A 24,982-nucleotide genomic window follows, 5' to 3' on the forward strand; every position below is an offset into this window, starting at 1 on the left:
CACCATGATCCTCGTGATTTTCGAAACCTCTATTTGGTCACCCCTCACCCTCTGAACCTTCAGAGAAAATAGCCTCAGTATATTCAGCCTCTCCCTCTTGCTCAAAACTGGTCAAATTCTTGTAAATATTTTCTGAACCCTTTCAAGTTCAACACTATCCTTCCTACAGCACGGAGATCAGAAATGCACACAATATTTCAAAAGTGGCCTCAATAACGTCCTGTACAGCTGCAACATAACCTCCCAACTCCTATACTAAATGCTCTGACAAATAAATGAAAGCGTACCAAATACCTTCTTCAATATCCTATTTACCTGGGACTCCACTTTCAAAGAACCTGCACTCCACGGTCTCTTTGTTCAGCAACACTCCCTAGGACCTTAACATTTAGTGTATAAGCCCTGCCCTGATCTGTCTTTCCAAATTGCAGCACCTCACATTTATCTAAATTAAACTCCATCTGTCACTGCTCGGCCCATTGGCCCATCTGATCAACATCTTTGTCACTGAGGTAACTTTCTCCGCTGTTCATGACACCTCAAATTTTAATATCATCTGCAAACTTACAATGTTCACATCCAAATCATTGATATAAATGACAAAAAGCAGTGGGGCCAACACCGATCCTTGTGGTACACCATTTCTTACAGGGCTCCAGTCTGAAAAGCAACCATTCACCACAACCCTCTGTCTTCTACCTCTGAGCCAGTTCTGTATCCAAATGGCTAGTTCTCCCTGTATTCCATGAGATCAAATCTTGCTCACCAGATGATCATGAGGAACTTGAAGAACGCTATACTGCAGTCCATATAGATCATGACCTTCACTCCTGCCCTCATCAATCCTCTTCATTACCTCTTCAAAAAACTCAATCAAGTTCGTGAGACATGACTTCCCACTCACAAAGCCATGATGACACTCCCGAATCAGTCCTTGCCTTTCCAAATACATGTACATCCTGTCTCTCAGGATTCTCTCCAACAACTTGCCCAGCAATACTGTCAGGCTCACTGGTATATAGTTCCCGGGCTTCTCTTCATCACCTTTCTTAAATAGTGGCACCATGTTAGCCAACCTCCAATCTTCTGGCACCTCACCTGTGGCTATCAATGGTACAAATATCTCAGCAAGGAGCCAAGTAATCACTTCCCCAGTTTCCCCGCAGAGTTCTCTAGGGGAAGAGAAATCAGTTAACATTTCAGGTCCAGTGATCCTTCTCTAGAACTTATGGTAGCTAGGAAAAGGTTGCTTTTTTATGCAAAAGATAGGGTATGGGGAGGGGTTAAGGTATGAACAATTAGTGGAGTTAGAGCCCAAACAGACAGAAGGACAGTTGGACTGACGAAGGATTGTTTAACAGACAGCTTAGGAGAATGAATGGTTGCTAATAGGAACAATTAGTGGCTAACAATGGGTCAGTATGTAAAAGCAGATCATGGAATAACAAGGCCTGATGTGTGGAGATTGGGGTAAAGATGTGGGAGAAGGTGCCTCAAGCCCCAAATTAATGAACTAGATATTGAGTCCAGAAGGCTTTAGAGTTCCCAAGCAGAAAATGAGGTGCTGTCCTTCCAACTTGCGCTGAGTTTCACTGAAGCACTGCAGCAAGCTGGAGTTAGGGATTAGCCAGGGAACTCAGTGGGTGTATTGAAGTGACAGGAAACTGGAAGCTCAGTCTTTTTTGCAGACAGAACGTAGCTGCTGTGCAAAGCAGTCAACCAGTCTCCGCTTCATTTCCCCAATGTAGAGGAGATCACATTCTGAGCAGCCAATGCATTAGACTACATTAGACTAGATTGTGTGAAGTGTAGGTAAAGCGCTGCTTCACCTGGAAGGTGTGTTTGGGCCCTTGGATACTGAGGAGGGAAGAAATAACTGGAATGAAGGAGGAGTATACCAGAGTGTCCTGGAGGGAATAGTCCTTGCGTAAGGTTACGAATATGTGTCTGATGGTGGCATCCTGCTGGAGATTGCAGAAATTATGGCTAATAATCCTTTGGATGTTGGTGCTAGTGCAATGGTAAATGAGGACAAGGAGGATCTTTTAGCTGTTGTGGGAACGAAGCGAGGGGGTGAGGTCTAAAATGCAATCATGAGTGAGATGAAGTTGAGGGTCCTGTGAACTACAGACATTTCAGAGGCCCCTTATCAAAACTGGCATCATAAGAACAGATGTGATGGAAATGAGGGAACTGAGAGAATGGAATAGCAAAATCCAAGTGAAAAGATCAAAGTTTCAATCTATTTTCTCATTCCTCAGAATAAGCCTACCTTCCAGAAGATACTGGTCAGAAATTGTCCTGAATACTCTCCTGAATACTGCCACACTAGCAAGAGTGTACCATGTACAAGAAGGAATGAAGCAATTCTTCATGGATGCTTTGACGGCATTTTCAAAACATTGGATTCCTACCACCTCAAAGGACAAAGATTTCATGCAGCCACTCAACTCCCTTCTGGAGTTCAGTACTCTTGTTCCTGTTTTTGCTGAAGCTGTAAAGGTTGTCTGGCAAAATCCAGGCTATTGCAGAATAAATATGAGAAAGCTTGCAGCCTTATATTGACATATTGCTACAGCAGATGCGGGAAAGTGTTTGACTACGGCGGAGGGGGTGTATTTGTTCAGAAGAATTGAGGACATCTGTTCTTAGTATCAATGGATCAGTGTAAATAAGGTGATAACATTAGTTCACTTGTGGAATGTGTGACAGTACTTCCTTCTCATGCCGGGGGCTAGAAGATTGCGCATATTTCACAATAGAGTGTCGGGTAACTAAATTTCAGTTTATATCGAAGACTCTTAACAAAACTCATACTCAATAGGAAAAGAACTTGTAACTTAATAAGCTGAGTGGAATATGCATGTAATAGGACAATGCTGATAGATTTTCATGTATATCACACTGAGCAGATTTGAATTTATGAAGCTCAATTCCCTCATATTGACTATTCTGAAATGTGAATGTCTCATTACCCTTACAGGCTAGGAAAAAGCAAAGGCTGAAACTGACATAGTAAGGAAGTTGGAAGATGTTCATTTGTGTGTGTGCGTGTGTGAGAGAGAGAGAGAGAAAAAAAAAACATTCCTCTTTAAATGTTTTCACTGACTGAAGGGTTCAAGGGAGAGAGAGAAAGAGAGAGACAGAGAGACAGAGACAGAGAGAAACAGATGGACAGACAGGCAAGATGGAAACTGGTGGAAAGATTAACTCTTTTTGATCTGATTTGAGTGAACACAGGCTTGTCATAGATTGAATGTATGTGTGTTGTTCCCTGGAGCTTGAGATGATTTTTAAAACAAGTCATTTTGCAGGACAATGAGCTAGGTTACCTCATGACCTTTCCCACACAGTTTAGACTAGTCCCTCATTATGGTGTACTGTTAAAAGGGAAGGTTATCTAGCCAAAGCAATCGGCCATTTGGGCCTGGCTTGATCAAGGTTTGCCACTTTGATGTGCATGTAGCTTAATTAGTCAAGCCTACTCAGTCCTGTCAATGAGTTTCTCTTCCTCTGTAAACTCTTGTCATTTTACTGCTGTATATCTGATTAAGGACATGTGGCATTTTTGTAATTTTAATACCAAATTCTGTATAAAGATAGCTTATTTGCAGTAAGGAGAGTAGCCTGAGAGAGCTCTTAGGGGTAAGAGCTGGTGCCAATACTCTGCTGATGGCTTTAGAACCTTAGCTCAAGCCTGGCTTGTCAGTATCTATGTTATAGTGTAACATAGATGCCATTGGTACATGAAGGTAATAATTTAAACTAAACTGTCTGTAAGGGTTTTATATTCCAGGCTACCACAGAGTACGATCTCCAGGATGAACCAAGAGAGGCTTACTGGTTGAGTCCATCGGGGATTTCCTGAGCAGTCTCAAATAGGTACTTTAACAAATACACGTCCCTTGATTGCCCTATCGATGACATCTTCCCCTACTTAGTTAATGACTGATACTACTGGAGTGCCATTAAAGCACAGGAACATCATCATCTATAAGTTCCCCTCCATTTCACAATTATAATGTTATTTCTTCACTGTCTCAGGATCAAAATCTAGGAATTATTTCCAAAACATATTATGGACAGCAACAGTTTAAAAAGATGGCACATTCACTATCTTCTCATAGGCAATTAGGTATGGGCAAAAATTTCAGGTTGGCTAACAATGCTGACATTCCATAAAATTGAATATTTAAAAAAAATCTTTCCCCTCAGTTAAATGTAAAAGATTCTATCACAGTATTCAAAGAACAGCCAGGAATAATGAATTTTTGAAATACTAGCCTCCCTTTTCCCTTAGGTTTTGTAAGCATCTACATGCATCGCTCCAACAAGCCACTTTAAATTCCATCAGTCTACTGACCATCCATCTCATCACAGATTATCCAAGATTAATAAACTGTGACAGAAATCTACTGTGATTGTGGTGTACTACTCTACTTTCTTCCACTATAGTATTAGGAACGACTGACTCACTCATTTTCCTAAACCACTCTTCTCCATTATCTCTAACTGGCAATGTCCTTCTATTTCATTCTAATCAATCTAGCTGAAATCCATCTCCAGGTATAGCAACTCCTCCCTCCCCCACCATATCAACTAAAGATTCAATCCCTAATCACAATCTCATGGTTATCACTTTGTTTTCTCAATAAATAACACATACATGCAATTCATGTGGTGCATGTTAATGACAGCTGACTATATATCACTATCACTTCTCTCAAGCCACCAACACATACAGAGTATGAGAACAAAATACCAGAGCAGATGTAAACCTGAAGTTTTTTTTGAAAATGAGAAATGCTGAAATACTCAAACAAAATACTGAGGGAGAGAATCAACAGCAATGTTTCAGTTCAATGATATTTGATTAGAATTGCAGGAAGGTAGAGAAGGAAGAGATTTTAATGAAGTTCAGACCTTTTCAGTTCTTTCCTTCCTTTCCACCATTGCCTGTCTCTCTGACAGTCACAGGAAAACTCATTCATGACATCAGTTTTTGACAATATTTGTGTGGACAATGGACTGATGGAATTTGAAGGGTGGTATGCAAAATAAACTCTTGCCCCTTAGTTCTTAACTCACCTCTCTCTTTCTCTTCCTCTGTACTTGCTCATTACCGGTTGCATCTCTTATATTTTCTAGTTTTATTGAAAATTCATTGACCTGAAACTTTAACTGTTTGTCTCTTTGCAGATGCTGCCAGACTTGGAGTTTTATGCTTTTTTATGTCACATCCACATTGTTGAGGTTTCCATCTGACGATAATTTCAAACATGGATCACAAAAACCACTAACATTAGTTTTAGTGCAAACTAAATGTTCCACTTGTTGCTAATGATATCATCCTTCTGTCCAAGATAGAATTTGTTTGGATAGAATTGTCCGCTACTTGCTATTGTTTTCAATGCTGTAATAAGCTTCACATTTCGTTTCTTCTGCAGCATCATGTCCAATTAATACCTCTAAATTTCTTACCTTACTCCAATTGCTGTAACTGTATCCACATTATTATGACATGCAGAATTAATTATTCCAATGTCAGCTTTGATGGCATCCCAGTTATCCACTTCCACAAGCTCAGACTTGGTCAAAATACATTCTAAGCTAAGTTTCACAATCCCATCAGCTTGTTTTCATGAACATTTTTTGGCTCCTCATCCTCCAAAACAGCCAATTCAATTTTCTTCTCTTTACCTTCAAATTTCCCCAGAGCTTTGTGCTCATCTCTGCAAATTCAACTATTTGCAATTCCAGCAGCCTGGTTTGATAGAATACAGACATTTTGCAGTTATCGCTGCTAAAAAACAAAAAGTAATTTCCTCAGACTCAGAACAACGCACTACAGCAGAAAACAGTAAGTTAATGTAGCATAACAATGGGTTATGGTAGGTTTTCTGAATTATTGGACTTGTACTCTGACAAGTTTTTTTCCTGAAATCTTTACAAATCAATACAAAACTCACTAAAATTAGTTTTCAGTACTCTTCTCAAGGGGCTGTGCCTGTATGTTTAACTGTACAGAGCATGAATACCAGTGCAATAGCACCACTTGCTGAACAAAATACAGCATTACAAGAATAATTTCAACAATTTATTTGTAGTTCAAAGTGAATCAGCATCCCCAGTAAAAATTAGTGATTAAAAGCTATGAGTTTCTATCTAATGTGGTCACCATAGGACCCATTCAAGGGGCATGTGTGTAGCAGTGGTATTGTCCCTGCCTCTGAGTCAGAAGGTCAGGGTTCACATCTGACCTAGGCTAAAGGTATGCCATAACATGCTCAAACATATATAAAAAAAAACCTAATACTTCTTGATTAATTTCTTTTGATCATCCTCTTTTTACCGCTAAATGCAATTAAACATTTCTGGCCATTCATAAATTAAGTGCATATATTTTGCAGCTAATTAACTTGAAATTTATATCTATTAAATTGTACTGGACAGCAAAGAAGATTACCTCAGAGTACAACAAGATGTTGATCAGATGGGCCAATGGGCTGAGGACTGGCAAATGGAGTTGCATATGGAGTTTAATTTAGATAAATATGAGGTTCTGCATTTTGGAGCAGGTTTTATACACTTAATGGTATGGTTCTAAGGAGTGTGGCTAAACAAAGAGACCTTGGAGTTTCAGGCTGTCTGTTTACATGCTAGGTGATGGCGGTTCTCCTCTCAACTGTTCAATTTTCCCTGGTCTTTTAGTCCAGCACATTGGATTGTGTCATTGGTCCTCAAGATTGTCAATATACTCAATTCAAACTTGATTGGAGTTTGATATGTTTCAGGTATAATTTAAACTGATTTGGCCAAATTCAAACTAGTTTTTGTCTCTAAGCAACAAACTAATCGAATTGTTCAACCTAGTGTTACATGGTTACCTTTTTGAGTACATTTGGTGCTGTGTCCAGTAGTTCTGCTGCTTTTAACTCTCTTAAAGGTATACCCACATCTTCATAACATCTCCCCACTTAAGAAAAAAATGAACCATCATAATGATAAGATGGCTTTATTTTTTTCTACCTGAAAAGACATTACCCTAACATACCAAAGACATTTATATAAGTTCACCTTAATTTCTTCCCATATGCCAATTTTTATACATAAAACATTAAATAAAGACAAATCTCATCTGAACTCTATCAGTTAAATCAGTGATAAAGCGTCTCAAATTATATTCTTCCGACCTGCAAATTGCATGATTTTTAAATTAAAAGTCTGTAACATAAGATTCCAACGAAATAGGGTCATATTCTTATTTTCAAAATGTTCTAAGAATGTAAGCAGATAGTGGTCAGTGCACACAATTGTCTCCGACACACTGTTTGTGACATATACATTAAAATGCTTTAAGGCCAGTACCAAATTCAATAGTTCATTTTCAATTGTGGAGTATTTCTTCTGGTGAATGTTGATTTTCTTTAAAAAGTAACCAACTGGTAGTTCAATCCCATCCTCATTTTCCTGTTGGAGTACAGCTCCAACATTCAAGGTTTTGAAAAGTTTGGCGTCGCTAAAACTGGTTTGGTGGTTAATAGTGATTTCATATGGTCAAGCGCCTCCTGGCATGATTCAGTTCACCGAAACTTTGAGTTCTTCATCAACAAATCTGTCAATGGTGCCACTACACTGCTGAAGTTTGGAACAAACTTCCGATAGAATCCGCTGAGTCCTAAGAATCAGAGAACTTCTTTCTTGGAGATATGTCGTGGAAATTCCTCGGTAGCTTTCATCTTTGCGTTTCGTGGGGTCAACCTTCCATGACCAATGTTATGTCCCAATAACGTCACCTCTGTTTTCGTGAATTCCATTTTATTTAAGTTTATCACCAGTTTTGCTTCTCGTATACATTCAAAGAGCTCTGCCAACTGTACCACGTGATCCTTCCAGGACTTACAAAAGATCACATCATTCAAATAGACTGCATAGTTTGTTAACCCAGCCACAACACTGTTCATGAGTCTTTGGAATGTGGTAGGCACGTTCTTCATTCCAAAGGGCATCACTTTAAACTGATATAGCGCATTTGGGGTTACAAATCCAGAAATTTCTTTCGCAGTCTCTGATAAAGGTACCTGTCACTAACCATGCATTAAGTCCAACTTGGTGATGGTAACTGGCTTGTCCGACTTTCTCGATACAGTCCTCTAATCAAGGAATTGGAAACGAGTCCGATTTTGTAATGGCATTGACCTTCCGATCATCCACGCAGAATTGTTAAGTCCCGTCCGGATTGGGAACGAAGACTATCGGTGAACTCCACACGCTCTGGCTTGGTTCAATGATATCTTCCTTGAGCATAGCCTCCACCACCATCTGGACCTGTCTGGCTTTGAGAGGATTAAGCTGACAGGGGTGTTGTTTTATCAGAGTGGTATTCCCTATATCTGCTTCATGTCCAATAGCATTAGTCCTCCGCACCTGATTCTTACATATGTCCTTATACTTTAGTAACAAATCTTTCAACTCTGTTCTATGCTCCTGAGACAGATAACTTACTAATCTATCCCACTCCTCAACAACTTCTTCATTTTTTGATCTATTTTGAGGCATCTCAAAATCCATATCCTCTGGATCTGATTCCTCACTCTGCGGGGCAGTAACTAACACCTATTTCTTCCAATCTTTCTCTCTAGTGTAATTTCAACATGTTCAGATGACATACCAGATACCTTTTTCTCCTATCTGGCATCTTTATTAAATAGTTCACCTGACTCAACTTTTTCTCAATTTGATAGGGACCACCAAACCTGGCTTTGAAGGGATTTCCTATCATTGGTAACAGTACAAGCAAGTTATCCCCTTGTGAAAACATCCAAGTCTTAGAGTTTTTATCTGCCACCTGCTTCATTCTACACTGTGTCCTCTCTAGGTGGTGTTTAGCTAACTCACCTACTCAATTTAATCTTTCCCTCATTTCTGGTATGTAATCAAATTGTGAGATCGCCGACTTTGGTCCTGTCAATTTTTCTTTAATTAACTTCAAAGGGCTTCTCATTTAATATTAACTCAAAGGGAGTAAACGGGGTAGATTCATTTCAAGCATCTCTAATGGCAAACAATACAAATGGGATATCTTTATCCCAATCATTTTGGTAATCCTGACAATATGCTCTCAACATGGTCTTCAAGGTCTGATGCCACCTTTCTAAAGCTCCTTGGGATTCAGGATGATACGCACTGGATTTGAAGTGCTGTATACCTAAGCTGTCCATAACCTCCTCAAACAGCTTAGCAGTAAAAGTTGACCCTTGGACTGAATCACTCTGGGTAGCCCATACCGTGTGAAGAAAGCTACTAACTTCTCTAACACCTTTTTTGCCTTGGTATGCCCGTAATGGAATTGCCTCCAGAAATCTGGTAGACCCATCCATTATGGTTAACAAGTACTGATTCTGACTTTTCGTTCTCAGGAGGGGACCTACACAATCAATTATAACCCGCATGAAAGGTTCTTCAAATGTGGGAATTGGCAACAAAGGTACTGGTTTTATTACCATCTGTGCCTTACCTACCATTTGGCATGTATGACATGTATGGCAAAAGTTAACCACATCCTTGTGCACTCCAGGCCAACAAAAATGTTTTTGTACCTCAGCTTGAGTCTTTCGTACCCCTAGGTCACCTCCTACAGGTGAGATCTGGTTACCACACAGTCTGGGAAAATACCAGGATATTTCTGTTTTAACTCCTCAGTTTCTTGGCCTTCCTTGGGCTTCTCCACAACAAGGAGTGTCACTCCCATCTTGGATCCTGCCAAATCATTCCCAAGAACAAAGTGAATTCCAGAACTGACACTCTGTCAATCACTCCCACTGTAACTTCCCCAGTCTTGAGTTAGCACTCCGACCTGATCTTACATAGGGGAACGCTAAATTTCAGTCCATCTATCCCACAAATTACCACACTCTCGGGTAACAGATCAGAAAGAGCGCATATTCACTCATCCCTTAGTTTCTGAGACTGGTTAGATCCTGGATCTCTCAAAATTATAACTTCTTGTACTTCTCCCCCTGTTCTTTCTGAGTAAACTTTACCCACAGAGGTAAATGCTTTGTCGAGATCAGATACTAACTCCATTCCCAGCCTCTGCCTAGGCTGTGCACTCTCATGCAGCTCGTTGGCTCTTCTTGGGGTCTCCTTTACTACCTTTACTTATGCCATTGGCTTTGCTTCTTTTCCCACAGTGCCTTTCTTTAACGAGCAGCACTGTGTCTTTATGTGTTCCACTTTCTGGCAGTGAAAACACCTTTTCCCAGTGCCCTTCTGAAACCACCGGCACTGTAATTTCCTGTGTCCCACTCCATTACAGTGAAAACACCCGAGGCCTTTCATTTCCTTTCCACCCTCTTGGTCTTCTTCAACCTGTGGTAAAATCTTACCAGTGCGCTCAACTCTTGGTTTCAGTGTCGGATTTCCCCTTCTCCCAATTTCTAACACTCAAAGGATGTAATTCTGGCTAGAAGCTTGTCTTATGCACCAACATGTACTCATGTGCTAATTCTGCTGCCTTTCTCGCTTCCTGAACTTTCTGTTTCTCCATATGAATTCTTACCATCTCTGGAAGTGAGTTTTTAAACTCCTCCAGCAGAATAATCTCTCTTACAGCCTCAAATGTATTTTCAAAGCACGCACCCATCAATCAAAGTGACTATGTTTAATTCTTTCGAACTCAACATAAGTCTGACCTGGTTCCTTCTTTGTGTTTCCGAACCACTATCTATATGATTCTGGTACTAATTAATAAGCACTTAAAATAGCCTATTTAACCTCTTGACACCTCATCTGACAATGTGGCAAATACATCACTAGCTCTGCCGGCCAATTTAGAACTAAAAGAGCATTACCCATAAATCCTCGGACCACTCCATCTGCCGAGCCAATTTTTCGAATGAAATGAAGAAAGCTTCAACATCTTTCTCATTAAAACGGTGCAGAGATTGGACATATTTATCCATATCACTATCTTCTCTTTCAATTTTCATCCTGTTAACTTGACTTTGCTGACTAAGTTGCAACTTCTCAAGTTCAAATTCTCTCTCTCTTTCTCTCTCCCTTTCTTCTCTTTCTCTTTGTTCAACCAAGAACCTTCTCTCTCTCTCTTTTTCCTCTCCCTCTTTCTCTTCTCCCTCTTTCCCTTTCTCTCTTCTACTCTTCTCTCTCTCTCCCTCTCTTTCTCTTTCCCTTTCTCTCCCTCTGTTTATCTTCTAACTACATTTTCCTCAATTGTAAATTAAGTTTTTCTACTTCTACTGCACTTGTCTGTTGCTCTGATACACCTAAATGTTTGAGTAACCCCTCCACAATTGAGCTTTACTTTTGTCTTTGGTTAAAGCCAAATCGAACTTACTTGCTAATTCGAAAAGTATGTCCTTTTTCTTTCCTTCTAAACTTTCTTGGCAGAATCCAGAACCTCTTTTGCAATTTTGAGAGCCATATCTCTCACTTTTAATTTAATCAACCACAAGTCACCAAAATTAAACAAATTGTCTCATTCGTGTTTTATTTAAAGATCTAGGACACTAACCTGAAAGTGTTTAAATCTGCTGGGATTTTTCAAACCCCCAAATCTATTCAAATCTGTCTAAACAAGTTCAAGTCCCGGACGAGCTCCCAAACTGTTACAACACAGGGTAAACTCTCCTGCTTAGTTCAAAAGTAGCAACAGAGAAAAGATTTATCTCGTGCAGTAATCTGTAAAAATTGGAGTGGTCAAGAACTAAAGTAAAAAATTAACAATGCTATTTCTTAAAGTATAACAGAGAATAATTAACTAACCATTATTTACAATTTCTTCCTCTAACCTACCTTTTACCTTCCCTTCTATAATACTAGTCCAATGAAACTCCCAATTAAGATTTACAAAATCTCAAAACCAGACAGGTTTCAGTTCTTATAGTCAGATCTTCCTGTGTCTTCTTTTCTTCTGGTTAGGGATTTCTGCTTTACAGGTTACTGACCAAAAAGGTGCCTTTTAAAGAGAGCTATTTTTCAGGCAGTCTGTTTACATGCTGATAGTGGCAGTTCTCCTCTCAAACGTTCAATTTTCCCTGGTCTTACACTGAGATTGTGACATTAGCCCTCAAGATTGTCAATATACTCAATTCAAACTTGGTTGGAGTTTGATATGTTTCGGGTATAAAATTAACTGATTGGCCGAATTTGAATTTGTTTTTGTCTCGAAGCAATGAGCCAATCGAATTGTTCAACCCAGTGTTACATGGTTACCTTTTTGAGTACACTTGGTGCTGTGTCTGGTAGTTCTGCTGCTTTTAACTCTCTTAAAGGTATACCCACATCTTCATAACAGAGTGCATACTTACTTCAAAATGTCGTAAGTAGATAGATAGTGAAGAAAGCATTTGGTATGCTTCCTTACTTGGTTAGAGCATTGCATGTAGGAGCTTGCAGGTCATATTGCGGCTGTATAGGGCATTGCTTAAGTCACTTTTGGAATATTGCATGCAATTCTGGTCTCCCTGCAGTAGGAAGGACATTGTGAAACTTCAGAATGCAACCTGGGTTGGAAGGTTTGAGCAAAAGGGAGAGGCTGAATTGATTGGGGCTATTTTCTCAAGAGCGTCAGAGGCTGAGGGGTGACCTTGTACAGTTTATAAAATCATGAGGAGCATGGATCGGATAAATAGACAAGGTTGTTTACCTTGGGAGCGGTGGGAAGTCCAGAAGTAGACAGTGTAGTTTTAAGGTTGGGTGGGGGCAGGGCCGTTTAAAAAGGACCTAAGAGGGCAACCTTTTCATGCAGTCTGCCATGTGTACGGAATGAGCTGACAGATGAAGTGGTGGAGGCTGGTACAATTACAACATTTAGACTCATACAATCAGAGAGATGTACAGCACAGAAACAGACCCTTCAGTCCAACTCATCCATGCCGACCAGGTATCCCAATCCAATCTAGTCCCACCTGCCAGCACAAAGCCCATATCCCTCCAAACACTTCCTATTCATATATCTATCCAAATGCCTTTTAAATGTTGCAATCATACTAGCCTCCACCACTTCCTCTGGCAGTTCATTCCATACACGTACCACCCTCTGCATGAAAAAGTTGCCCCTTAGGTCTCTTTTATATCATTCCCCTCTCACTCTAAACCTATGTCCCCTAGTTCTGGACTCCCCGACCCCAGGGAATAGACTTTGTCAATTTATCCTATCCATGCCCCTCATGATTTTATAAACCTCTATAAGGTCACCTCTTAGCCTCCGACACTCCAGGGAAAAAAGCCCCAGCCGATGCAACCTCTCCCAAAGCTGAAATCCTCCAAATCTCACAAAATCCTTGTAAATCTTTCCTGAACTCTTTCAAGTTTCACAATATCCTTCTGATAGGAAGGAGACCAGAATTGCACGCAATATTCCAACAGTGGCCTAACCAATGTCCTGTACAGCTGCAATATGACCTCCCAACTCCTGTACTCAATACTCTGACCAATAAAGGAAAGCATACCAAACGCCTTCTTCACTATCCTATCAACCTGCGACTACACTTTCAACGAGCCATGAATCAGCACTCCAAGGTCTCTTTGTTCAGCAACACTCCCTAGGACCTGACCATTTACTTTTTCCTGCTAAGATTTGCTTCCTCAAAATGCAGCACCTCGCATTTATCTAAATTAAACTCCACCTGCCACTCCTCAGTCTATTGGCCCAGCTGGTCAAGATCCTGTTGTAATCTGAGGTAACCTTCTTCGCTGTCCACTACATCTCCAATTTTGGTGTCATCTGCAAACTTACTAACTGTACCTCTTACGCTCACATCTAAATCATTTAGATGGTACAATCACATCTTGATAGTGATTAATTCAGTGTTGGTAATGCCACTAATTGTCGATGGGTATTGGTAAGATTCTCTCTTGTTGGAAGATCATCACTGCCTGGCATTTGTGTGACACAAGTTACTTGCCACTTTTCCGCCACAATCCTAGATATTGTCCTTGTCTTTATGCATTTTGACATGGATTGCTTCAGCATTCAAGTCGTGAATGGCACTGAACATGAAGCAGTGATCCGCAAATATCCCCACTTCTGACCTTATGACGGAGGAAAGGTCAGTGATGAAGCATCTGAAGATAAAGCTGTTCTGAAGCTCTTGCAGAAGTATCCTGGAGTGGAGGTAACTCTACGCCTGGTATGACTCCAACTAATGGAGAGTTTTCTCCCAATTCCAATTTTTCCAGGGCTCTTTGTTGGGGACTCAATCAAAAACAGCGTTGATATCAAAAGCAGTCACTCTCACCTCACCTCTGGAATTCAGCTCTTTTAGCTATGTTTGAACCAAGGTTGTAACGAGGTCAGGCACTGAGAGGCCCTGGCAGAACCAAAACTGGTCATAGTGAGCAAATTATTGCTTAGCAAGTGCTGCTTGATGGCTCTATCAATAATATCTTCCATCTCTTTACTGATGATCAAGAACAGACTGATGGGGGAGTCATTTGGCTGGGTTGGATTGTTCTGCCAGTGCTGTGCTGAAACAGATTGGTTTGAGATGTGGCAAGTTCTAGTGCTCATGTCTTCATTGCCGTTGTTGGGATGTTGTCAAAGCCGAATCTTTGTAGTATCCAGCACCTTTTAACATAACAGAGTGAATTGAATTGGCTGAAAAACTAGCACCTGTGATGCCAGGGACCTCTAAAGAAAGCTGGATGGATCATCTACCGCACTTTTGGATAGGGATGGGGATATTTGTGGACCCTGACAGGATTTAGCAGGGCATCAGAGCTTAGAAAGCTAAGCGATTCACAACAAGTAGATCAGATCTAAGCTCTGACATCCTGCCACATCTAGTCATGAATCATGGTGGATAATTTAAAAACGCAATACAGAGGCTCCATAAATACGTCCATCCTTCATGATGAGGAGCCCAGAACATGTGAGCAAAAATAAAGCTGAAGCATTCCTAGTCTTTAGCCAGAAGTGCCAAGTGAATGATCCAGCTCAGCCTCCTCCAGAGGTGCACAAGCATCACAGATGCCAGTTTTTCTTACAGTCCTGTCTTGTACCTTCACAAGTTGACATCTTGTTTCCATGAATGTCTGGTACTGCTCTTGGCATACCTCCAGCACTCTTTATTGAGCCAGGTTTGATCCCCCCTGTTTTGCCAACAATGGTCGAGCAGGAGATATTCCAAACCATAAGATTGCACATTGTTTTTAAGTATGATTCTGCTGCTGCCCACTTTTGAGTTGCTAGATCTGTTCGAAATCTGTCCCGGTTAAACCAGTTTCATTTATTTTTTGAGACCTTCTAGCGATTTTTACAACTGAATGGCTTTCTCAGCTATTTTAGAGGGCAGTTAAGGATTTGGTGATGGTGTCACACAACCTGATGCAAATACCTTCAAAGTGAAATTGGTCTTCAACTCCACAAGGATTGCAATGGTATCTCTTACTGATAATGTCATGAACAGATAAGTGATAATTAATCCAAGTATGTTTTCTCCTCTCATTGGTTCCCTCACCACATACCGCAGATCCAGTCGAGCAGCAATGTCCTTTAGGACTTGACCAACTTGATCAGTAGTGCTTACTGCTGAGCCATTCTTGTCCCCATTCAGTGTATATTCTCCACTTTCACCAACCTCGGTGCTTCCTCCAGGCTGGTGAGTGGTGATCCAAAGGAGGTTCCCTTGCATTTTGTTTCCATGTTTGACATGGAGCCATAGTACTGTTGCTTGACTGGTCTGTGAGACAGTTCTCCCTATTCTGGCACTAGCCAGAGAACTTTACATGTTGACAAGGCTATGTGTGCTGAAGTCATTTCTGGAGTCTCGGTCCAGTATAATTCAATTTTAGAGACCTTCTTGTGATTCATCGACCATTTCAGAGGGTAGTTAAACATCAACATCAACCACAATGTCGAGAGTGTGATGCTGGAAAAACACAGCTGGTCAGACAGCATCTAAGGAGCAGGAGAATCGACGTTTCAGTCATGAGCCCTTCATCAGGATTGAAGGTTGTGGGCAAAGGGGGTTGGGATGGGGTGGGGCTGGGGGAAGGTAGCTGAGAGTACGATAGGTAGATAAAGGTGGGGGTGATGGTGATAGGTCGGAGAGGAGGGTGGATCGGAGAGGTAGAAAGAAAGATGGACAGGTCAAGAAGGCGGTGCCGAGTTGGAAGGTTGGATTTGGGAAAAGGTGGGGAAGAGGGGAAATGAGGAAACTGGTGAAATCCACATTGATCCCATGTGGTTGGAGGGTCCCAAGGTAGAAGATGAGGCATTTTTCCTCTAGATGGCAGGGGGTAAGGGTTTGTCGATGGAGGTGGCCCAGGCCCTGCATATCCTTGGGGGAGTGGGAGGGGCAGTTAAAGTTTTCGACCATAGAGCAATGGGTTTACTTTGTGCCTGTGTCCCAGAAATGTTCTTTGAAATGTTCTGTAAATAGGCCTCCTGTTTGCCCACATGGAGGAGACTGCATCAGAAGCAACAAATACAATAAATGATGTGTGTGGAAGTGCAGGTAAATCTCTGATGGATAAGGAAGACTTCTTTGGTGACTTGGATGGAGGTGAGTGGTGAGATGTGGATGCAGGTTTTACAATTATTGCGGTGGCAGGGGAAGATGTGGGAGAGGAGGGGAGGGGTGTGGACCTGACAAGAGAGTCGTGGAGGGACTGGTCTTTACAGAATGCAGATAGGGGTGGGGAGGAAAATATATCACTAGTGGTGGGGTTTGTTTGTAGGTGGCAGAAATGGCAAAGGATGATGTAATGTATCCAGAGGCTGGTGGAGTTGAAGGTGAGGACCGGGGGAGAAAGGTGAGGACCTAACCCAGATTCAACCTTCCAACTTGGCACTGCCCTCTTGACATGTCTTACCTGTCCATCTTCCTTTCCACCTATCCAATTAACCCTCCTCTCAAGTCTACCACCATCACACCCACCTACATCTACCTATCGCACTCTCAGCTACCTTCAGCCCAGCCCCACCTCTCTCTCATTTATCTCTCAACCCCCTTTACCCACAAGTCTCATTCCTGATGAAGGGCCCATGCCCGAAACATCAATTCTCCTGCTCCTCGGATGCTGCCTGACCTGCTGTACTTTTCCAGAACCACACTCTTGACTCTGATCTCCAGCATCTGCAGTCCTCACTTACTCCTGGTTGATATCAACCACAATGTGTCTAGAGTCACGTAAAGGACATTAGTATTAATGGCTCAGATGAGTTTTTCTGACAATTGACAATGGTTTCATATTGATGTTTTAACTTCTTGACTTTTAACTGGAGAATTTTATTGAATTCAAATTGCACTATTCTCATTGTCAGAACATCACCTGTGTTTCTGGATTAATTGTCCAGCAATAAGACCACGAGGGCACCACTTTCCAAACTTCAGTCATAGAGATCTACAGCACAGAAAAAAGTTCAATGACCCATCACATTCATGCTAGTCAAAACTGACTACCATTCTAATCTCAATTTCCAGCACTTGGCCCAGAGTCTACCATGTCTTGGCCTTGCAAGTGTTCAGAGTTTACATAAAGATTTGTAGCCTGGGTACTGGTTGCAGTTGTTGTTGCCAAGCTGGGAATTTGGTTTGCAGATGTTTCGTCCCCTTTCTAGGTGAAATCCTCAATACTGTGAGCCTCCTGTGAAGCACTGTTGTACTGTATCAGTTGGAATTCATTTGATTTCGCTCCCACTGCTTCCAGTTGCCAATTCCAGTTATTCGTTGCAGTGGTCAGTATATTGGGTCTCGGTCAACGTGTTTATTGATGGAGTCCATGGATGAGTGTGAAGCTTCTCAAAATTCTCTGGCTGTCCTTTGTTTGAGGATATTGAGCTCAATGGTCAGCCATGATCATACTGAATGGCAAGGCAGGCTTGCAACATCGAATGACCTACTTCTGCTCCTTCCTTGTGTTTTTTCCAATTTATTCTTGAACATAAAATCCCACATGCCTAAAAATGTTCTGAAAAATTTCTTCTGCACCCTCGAAATAACTCTCACATCCTTCCAAAAACATGGTGACCAGAACTGTGGCCTAACATAAAGGCTCGGCATAACTTATTTGCTTTACTTCTCAATACCTTTTTTTAAATGAAGCTCAAAGCCTCACATATTACTAACTACACTCGCAAAGTCCACACTGCTCACCAAAACTCTCAGCTCTGATATTCTTGCCATTGACAAAACAGTAGAGTGAGAGATGTGATCAAAAGCAGTGGATAGAGAGATAACATCAGTAAAAGATTCTCAGCTCAAGATCTGAAATCTTCAAGTATTAGTTTGCAAAGTACTGGTGGGTTCACAAAGAGAGAATTGACAATTTCTTATTATGTACTTTCAGAGCCCAGGACCAATGTCCCACTACTGCCACACATGGATTTATATTGCCCAACTTTGCTGGATACAAATACCATAAAACCTGGACAGCCACACTCCCCAACTTTTAAACGAGGCTAAATGTTCCAGTGCTCTGTCACCCTTTTGAAAATCATGTGAACTTATCAAATAACATCATTCCCCAATAATAAGCAAAATCTCCCAGTTGTTAAAACCAGTGTGTCTCACTATAGTGCTGTAAAAAACAATAAACCTCTCTCAAGCAGTAACCTCTTCCAGTAAGAGTTGAGGTAGTGAAGTGCAGGTTCACACCTGTGACAGAGAAGAGGTGCTTCATAAGAACTGTGATTTCATCAGCATTTAGTTTCATCATCCTTTTCCTAGATTAATAGGATGCTTGTTTTGGGGGCTGGATAGATAAGATAGGGAAAAACTGTTATCACACCTAAGAAGATCAAAAATGTGAGGGTACAGACTTAAAATGGTTTGGAAATGAAGCAAATGTGATATGAGAATTAAATAAATTCTCACAATTAGTGGTTCTGGTAAGAATGCACTGCCCATAAGATGCAGGGGTAGAATCTGTCCATTCAGCTCATTGAGACTGCTCTGCCATTCAATGAGATCATGGCTGGCCTGAATCCTCAACCCCAATGCCTTTGCCCAATAACCCTTACTGATTAAAATCTTTCTATCTTAACTTTGAATACACTTAATAGCCCAGCCTCAACAGCCCGCTGTAATAAATAACTCTACAGATTGACTACCCTGAGAGAAGAAATAGTTCCTCCTCTTTGTCTCAAATATGAAACCCCTTATTCTGAGATTATGCTCTCTGTTTTTAGATTCCAAAACAAGGGGAAACAATATTTCCACATCTACCCTATCAAGTCTCCTAAGAATCTTGTATGTTTCAAAGAGATCACGCCTTATCCTTCTAAATTCAAATGGACATAAGGCACAGTCCAGTAAACAATTATTGTTTACAAGAACAATCCCGCGATGAAAGTCCTGTCATATACGAAGCAGTTGAGGACACTGGGGCTGTACTCAGTTTAGAAGGTTGAGGGGGGATCAAATTGAAACTTGCAGAAGACTGAGAGGTCTGGACACAGTGAGCGTGCTATAGCCTTGGAGTGAAAGGATGGCCTTTTCGAACTGAAATGAGGAGGAATTTCTTCAGTCAGAGGGTGATAAATCTGTGAAACTGATTGCTGCAGAAAGCTATGGAGGCCAAGTCACTGAATGTATTGAAGACAGAAATAGATAGGTTCTTGATTAGTAAGAAGATCAAGGGTTATAGGGAGAAGGCAGGTGAATGGAGTTGATAAATATATCAACTGTGATCAAATGGCAGAGCAGACTCCATGTGCCAAATGCCCTAATCCTGCTCCAACCTATTTTTCTAAACAATCTGTTCAGAGATGTTATTACACATATCTGGAGCAGGTGGGACTTGAATGTGGGCCTCCCTCATCCAGGGCAAGGATACTACCACTGCACCACAAGACAGCAGTGAATCTGCTCCAATATCTTGAGTGGCCTAATCTAGTCAACTTCTCCTTGTAAGGCAATCCCTCCAAACCTGCTATCAACCTAATGCGCTGAAGCTGACGTGAGGCAAGTTCAACTGAAGCATTCAACATGACATTGGATGATTTTTTAAAAACATGTTTAAATGTGTGGGGAGAAAGGCAAGAGAATGGCATTATGCCATGATTTTGGATGTAGGTTTGCTCTCTGAGCTGAAAGGTTCATTTCCAGATGTTTTGTTACCTTACTCGGTAACATCTTCAGTGGACCTCAGGCGAAGCAATGCTGAAAGTTCCTGCTTTCTATTTATATGATTGGGTTGCTTTGGGTTGGTGATGTCATTTCCTGTGGTGAAGTCACTTCCTGTTCCTTTTCTCAGGGGATGGGAGATGGGATCTAACTCGATGTGTTTGTTGATAGAGTTCCAGTTGGAATGCCATGCTTCTAGGAATTCTCATGTGTGTCTTTGTTTGGCTGGTCTAAGGATGGATGTATTGTCCCAGTCAAAGTGGTGTCCTTCCTCATCCACATGTGAAGATAATAGTGAGAGAGGGTCATGGTTTTTGTGGCTAGTTGGTGTTCCTGGTGGCTAGTTTTCTGCCTGTTTGTCCAATGTGGTGTTTGTTACAGTCCTTGCACAATATTTTGATAGTTTTGCTCAATGTCTGTATAGGGTCTTTCAAGTTCATTAGTTGCTGTTTTCGTGTGTTGGTGGGTTTTTGGGCGACCATGATACCAGGGATCTGAGTAATCTGGCAGTCATTTCTGAGACGTCTCTGATGTAGGGGAGAGTGGCTCGGGTTTCTGGACGGGTTTTGTCTGCTTGTTGCGGACTGCGTTCATTGGGTACCCATTCTTTTTGAATACACGATATAGGTGATTTTCCTCTGGTCTGCATAGTTCCTCTGTGCTGTAGTGTGTGTTGGCTCATTGAAATAATGTTCTGATGGAGCTTCATTTGTGGGTGTTGGGATGATTGCTTCTGTAGTTCAATATTTGGTCTGTATGTGTTGTTTTTCTGTGCTCGCTGGTTTGAAGTTCCCCAATGACTCTTCGTTCTACTGTGACATCTAGGAATGGCAGTTTGTTGTTGTTATACTCCTCTTTCGTGAATTTAATGCCAGTAAGGGTATTATTGATGGTCTTGAAGGTTTCCTCTAACTTGTTTTGTTTAATGATGACAAAGTCCACGCAGCGGACCCAGAGTTTGGGTTGGGTGGTTGGCAGAGCTGTTTGCTCAAGTCTCTGCATTACTGCCTCTGCTAAGGACCAAACAAAGACACGCATGGGAATTCCTAGAAGCATGACATTCCAACTGGAACTCTGTCAACAAACACATTGAGTTAGACCCCATCTACCACCCCCTGAGAAAAGGAACAGGAAGTGACTTCACCACAGAAAGTAACATCACCACAGGAAATGACATCACCAACCCAAAGATATAAATAGAAAGCAGGAATTTTCAGCATTGTTTTGCATGAGGTCCACTGAAGATGTTACCTAGTAAGGTAATGAAACGTCTGGAAATGAACCTTTCAGGTCAGCGAGCAAACCTACATCCAAAACCTCAACCTGAGCTACAAATCTTCTCAAAATTTGCTATTATGTCATGATGCTCATGTGGAGAGTTGGTGTAGACATTGATGGACCCAATTGGCCTCCTTCTGCATCATAACCCTTCTGTGATGTTTAGCAGTTCTAATGATCTCTTAAACTTGATCTACTAATCTTCACAGATGATTAATTTCACCAGCAAAGGAGTCAAAATTGGAGAATGATCACACTACAGCACAGAGGAACTATGCAGACCAGAGGAAAATCACCTATACCGTGTATTCAAAAAGAATGGGTACCCAATGAACGCAGTCCGCAACAAACCCAAACAAGCAGACAAAACCCGTCCAGAAACCCGAGCCACTCTCCCCTACATCAGAGGGTCTTGTTCTTGGACACTGTGGTTTTCATAATAACATAAGAAATTGGAGCAGGAATAAGCCATCTGGCCCCTCAAGCCTGATCTGCCATTCAATAAGAACGTGGCTGATCTTTTCATGGACTGAGCTCCACTGACCTGCCCACTCTCCATAACCCTTAATTCCTTTACTGTTTAAAAGTCTATCTATCTTTGTCTTTAAAAAGTTCAATGAGGTAGCCTCAATGACTTCACTAGACAGGGAATTCCAGATTCACAACTCTTTGGGTGAAAAAGTTCCTCCTCAACTCAGTCCTAAATCTGTTTCCCCTTATTTTGAAGCTATGCCTCCAGTTCTAGTTTCACTTTCCCTGCTTCTATCTATTTCCCTCATAATTTTTTATACTTCTATAAGATCTCCTCTCATTCTTCTAAATTACAATAAGTATAGTCCCAGTCTACTCAATTTCTCCTCATAAGCCAACCATCTCATCTCTGGAATCGACTTAGTGAGCCTCCTCTGCAATCCCTTCAATGCCAATACGTATACTTTCAAGTAAGGACTATACACACTATTCCAATGTCACTCGCAGGACCCAGTACAGCTGCAGAATGGCATCCCTATTTTTAAACTCCATCCATGTAACATTGAAGGAGAATATTCCATTTGCCTTCTTAATTACCTGTTGCACATGTAAACCAACTTTTTGTGAGTCATGCACAAGGACACTCAGATCCCTCTGCACAGTAGCATGCTGCAAATTTTCACTAGTTAAGTAACAATCCATTTTGCTGTTAATCCTACCAAAGTGGATGACCTCACATTTACCAACATTGTAATCCATCTACCAGACCCTTGCTCACTCACTTAACCGAACTATATCCCTCTGCGACTTTGCTCTACCACTCATCTGGGTATCATCTGTGAACTTCGACATATGACATTTGATCCCCAATTCTAAATCATTTATGTAAATTATAAACAATTGCAGTCCCAATACTGATCCCTGAGCCACACCACTGGTCACTGATCGCCAACCAGAAAAACATTCATTTACCCCACTCTGTTTTCTGTTAGTTAGCAGATCTTCTATCTTTGCTAACACATGACCAGTAACGCCTTGCACCTTTATCTTATGCGGCAGACTTTTGTGCAGCACCTTGTTGAAAGCCTTCTGGAAACCCAGGTGTACCACTTGCACCAGTTCCCTGTGAACCACCCCACTCGTAATATCCTCAAACAATTCCAGTAAATTAGTTAAACATTATCTGTCTTTCATGAGTGGCTGCTACATCTGCCCAATGGGACAATTTCTATCCAGATGTCTCGCTATTTCTGCCTTGATTGCAGATACAAGAATTTTCCCCAAGTTAAGCCTCCTTGTTATCAATTGCTAGCATTTTATTTGTGCCTTCCACTGTGAAAATCAACACAAAATAACTGTCCAACGCCTCAGCCGTTTCCGGATTTCCTATTGTTAAATCCTCCTTCTCCTCCTCGAAAGGACCAATGTTTTACCTTAGCCACTCTTATTCATTTCATATATTTCAACAAAACTTCGGTACGACTTCTTCAGATTCTGTTTCCCAGACAAACAATTTTGCAGTTATATGCATTTTTAACAGAGTAACATTTCCCAGTTCGACCCCTGGATTGTTTTTTTACAACCACCACAAACGTGGCTAGTACCTCGTCTCGAACAGCGGAGCAAAACAGGGGTGTTTTGGATGTACTAGCCATTATACATAGCGCCTGACGTGAAACAATAATGATTGCAGTCAATGGAGTTCCCCATTCCTTGCTGGCGATGTAAAGGCGGTTAATCCAAAAACTCGCGTTTTGCACCGGCCGGCCACCCGAAGGAGTCCTATCCCGAGATTGTATAAATCAGTGGGTGACAAAATGATAATTCTAAAATAAAACTTTTCAAAAAAAAATACACCTCCCAACCTTCAACGCCGAGAGAATTTTTTTTAACCTTGGTCAAAGTGGAAATTTCAAGGTTGCAGTCACCAACAGAAGTCGCGCGTTACACCATTCAAACCCACAGCGCGAGAGCAGCGCGCGGGCTCGTGCAACTGCCAGTCAACCAGAGGTGAACCCTGTCGTCAGAACAAAATAGCTCGGCTGCAAAATTTCACCACAACTGTAAGATCACAGCATTTCACTTTTAGACATTTACACTGTCCGTTTTGCTTTCCGGGAGCACTTTAAATTTTGGCGACATTCTATTGATATTATTTCTAATTTGATACTCGCACCCCTTTCTCGGAAACAATGTTAGCATGGAGCGTTTCCGTTTCTTTTCTGTGTGACACCCTTAAATGACTCCACATTGACATGATGTGTTTTTGTTAACACAAACAGATATCTGCGTTTTGTTAATCTCGTGCGTGCCGTTACTAATGATAACGTGAACGACGCCTGCTGATTGTCCCCTCGATGAATATTTTTCACAGCCCGAGTCCCGCTCCTTCCTTTTTACTTCTTTTAACTGGTGGAACTGAAGAAAGAGGTTGAGCAGGACCGTAAGGAAGAATAACCTGGGTGGACCATGAACTGGCAACGTGAGTGACAATGTGTACAAATTGAGATTCTCAGGAAATTCCTTCTTATCGCATCTGAATTTCCATATTTTCCCTCACGTAAAAGAAGCTGAAGATCTTAAATTCATAAAAGTCGTTCTAATATTTTTTTAAGGGCGTGGTTAAAAGTATGGGATCGAAGTAAAAAACAGCTAAAGAAAGATCACTGAAGCCGAAATGTTGAATCTGCTTTCTCTCCGCGAATGCCATCAGGCCAGTTGAGTTTCTCCAGCAGTTTCTGTTTTTTTGTTTCAGATTTCTAGTTTCGAATTTTTTTTTTAGGTTTGTATTTAAATGGTTGAAGTATACGCTGAAGGACTAAAATCAGGAACGCGTCGCCTTTTCAGTTTCAACCTGGTCTGTGACTTGAATGTTTGTAACCAAATTTTTTTGCGTTCAGAGAGAGGAAGGGAATCTCAGTGAGGCTGGTTAGTTATGGCACAGTGATCTGTGCTGGATGCTTTGAATGCAATAGACTGAGCCTTACAAATTAAGCTTTCGGTGTACAAGAATGAAATCAGGGCAATACAAATACGGTTGTTAAATGATCACATGAGATGTCGGTACCAAAACAGCTGAAGGTGAATTTGCAGGATGCAATCGAGTGTTTGGCTAAGTATGATCAGTACTGAATCTAGGC

General features: G+C 41.3%; 2 protein-coding genes across 15 annotated transcripts in view; one reads left to right on the plus strand and one right to left on the minus strand.

Moving 5' to 3' along the window:
* The window catches only part of cenpp (centromere protein P), a 353,297-nt gene that overhangs the window by 306,763 nt on the left and 21,552 nt on the right, over positions 1 to 24,982 (minus strand). Inside the window, exon 1 of one of the 7 annotated variants that reach the window (XM_072582121.1) lies at positions 23,736 to 23,861. The exons of 1 other annotated variant lie outside the window; for it this stretch is intronic. The gene's annotated coding sequence lies outside the window, so the exon portion shown is untranslated. 5 more of the 7 variants (XM_072582120.1, XM_072582126.1, XM_072582125.1 and 2 more) reach the window with 5 other exon arrangements.
* The window catches only part of nol8 (nucleolar protein 8), a 44,991-nt gene continuing 43,814 nt past the window's right edge, over positions 23,806 to 24,982 (plus strand). For 2 of the 8 annotated variants that reach the window (XM_072582103.1, XM_072582105.1), the window contains exons 1-2: positions 23,806 to 23,905; positions 24,125 to 24,324. The gene's annotated coding sequence lies outside the window, so the exon portion shown is untranslated. The other 6 variants (XM_072582106.1, XM_072582109.1, XM_072582104.1 and 3 more) reach the window with 5 other exon arrangements.

Source organism: Chiloscyllium punctatum, chromosome 12, assembly GCF_047496795.1.
Source record: "Chiloscyllium punctatum isolate Juve2018m chromosome 12, sChiPun1.3, whole genome shotgun sequence".
Classification (NCBI taxonomy): domain Eukaryota; kingdom Metazoa; phylum Chordata; class Chondrichthyes; order Orectolobiformes; family Hemiscylliidae; genus Chiloscyllium; species Chiloscyllium punctatum.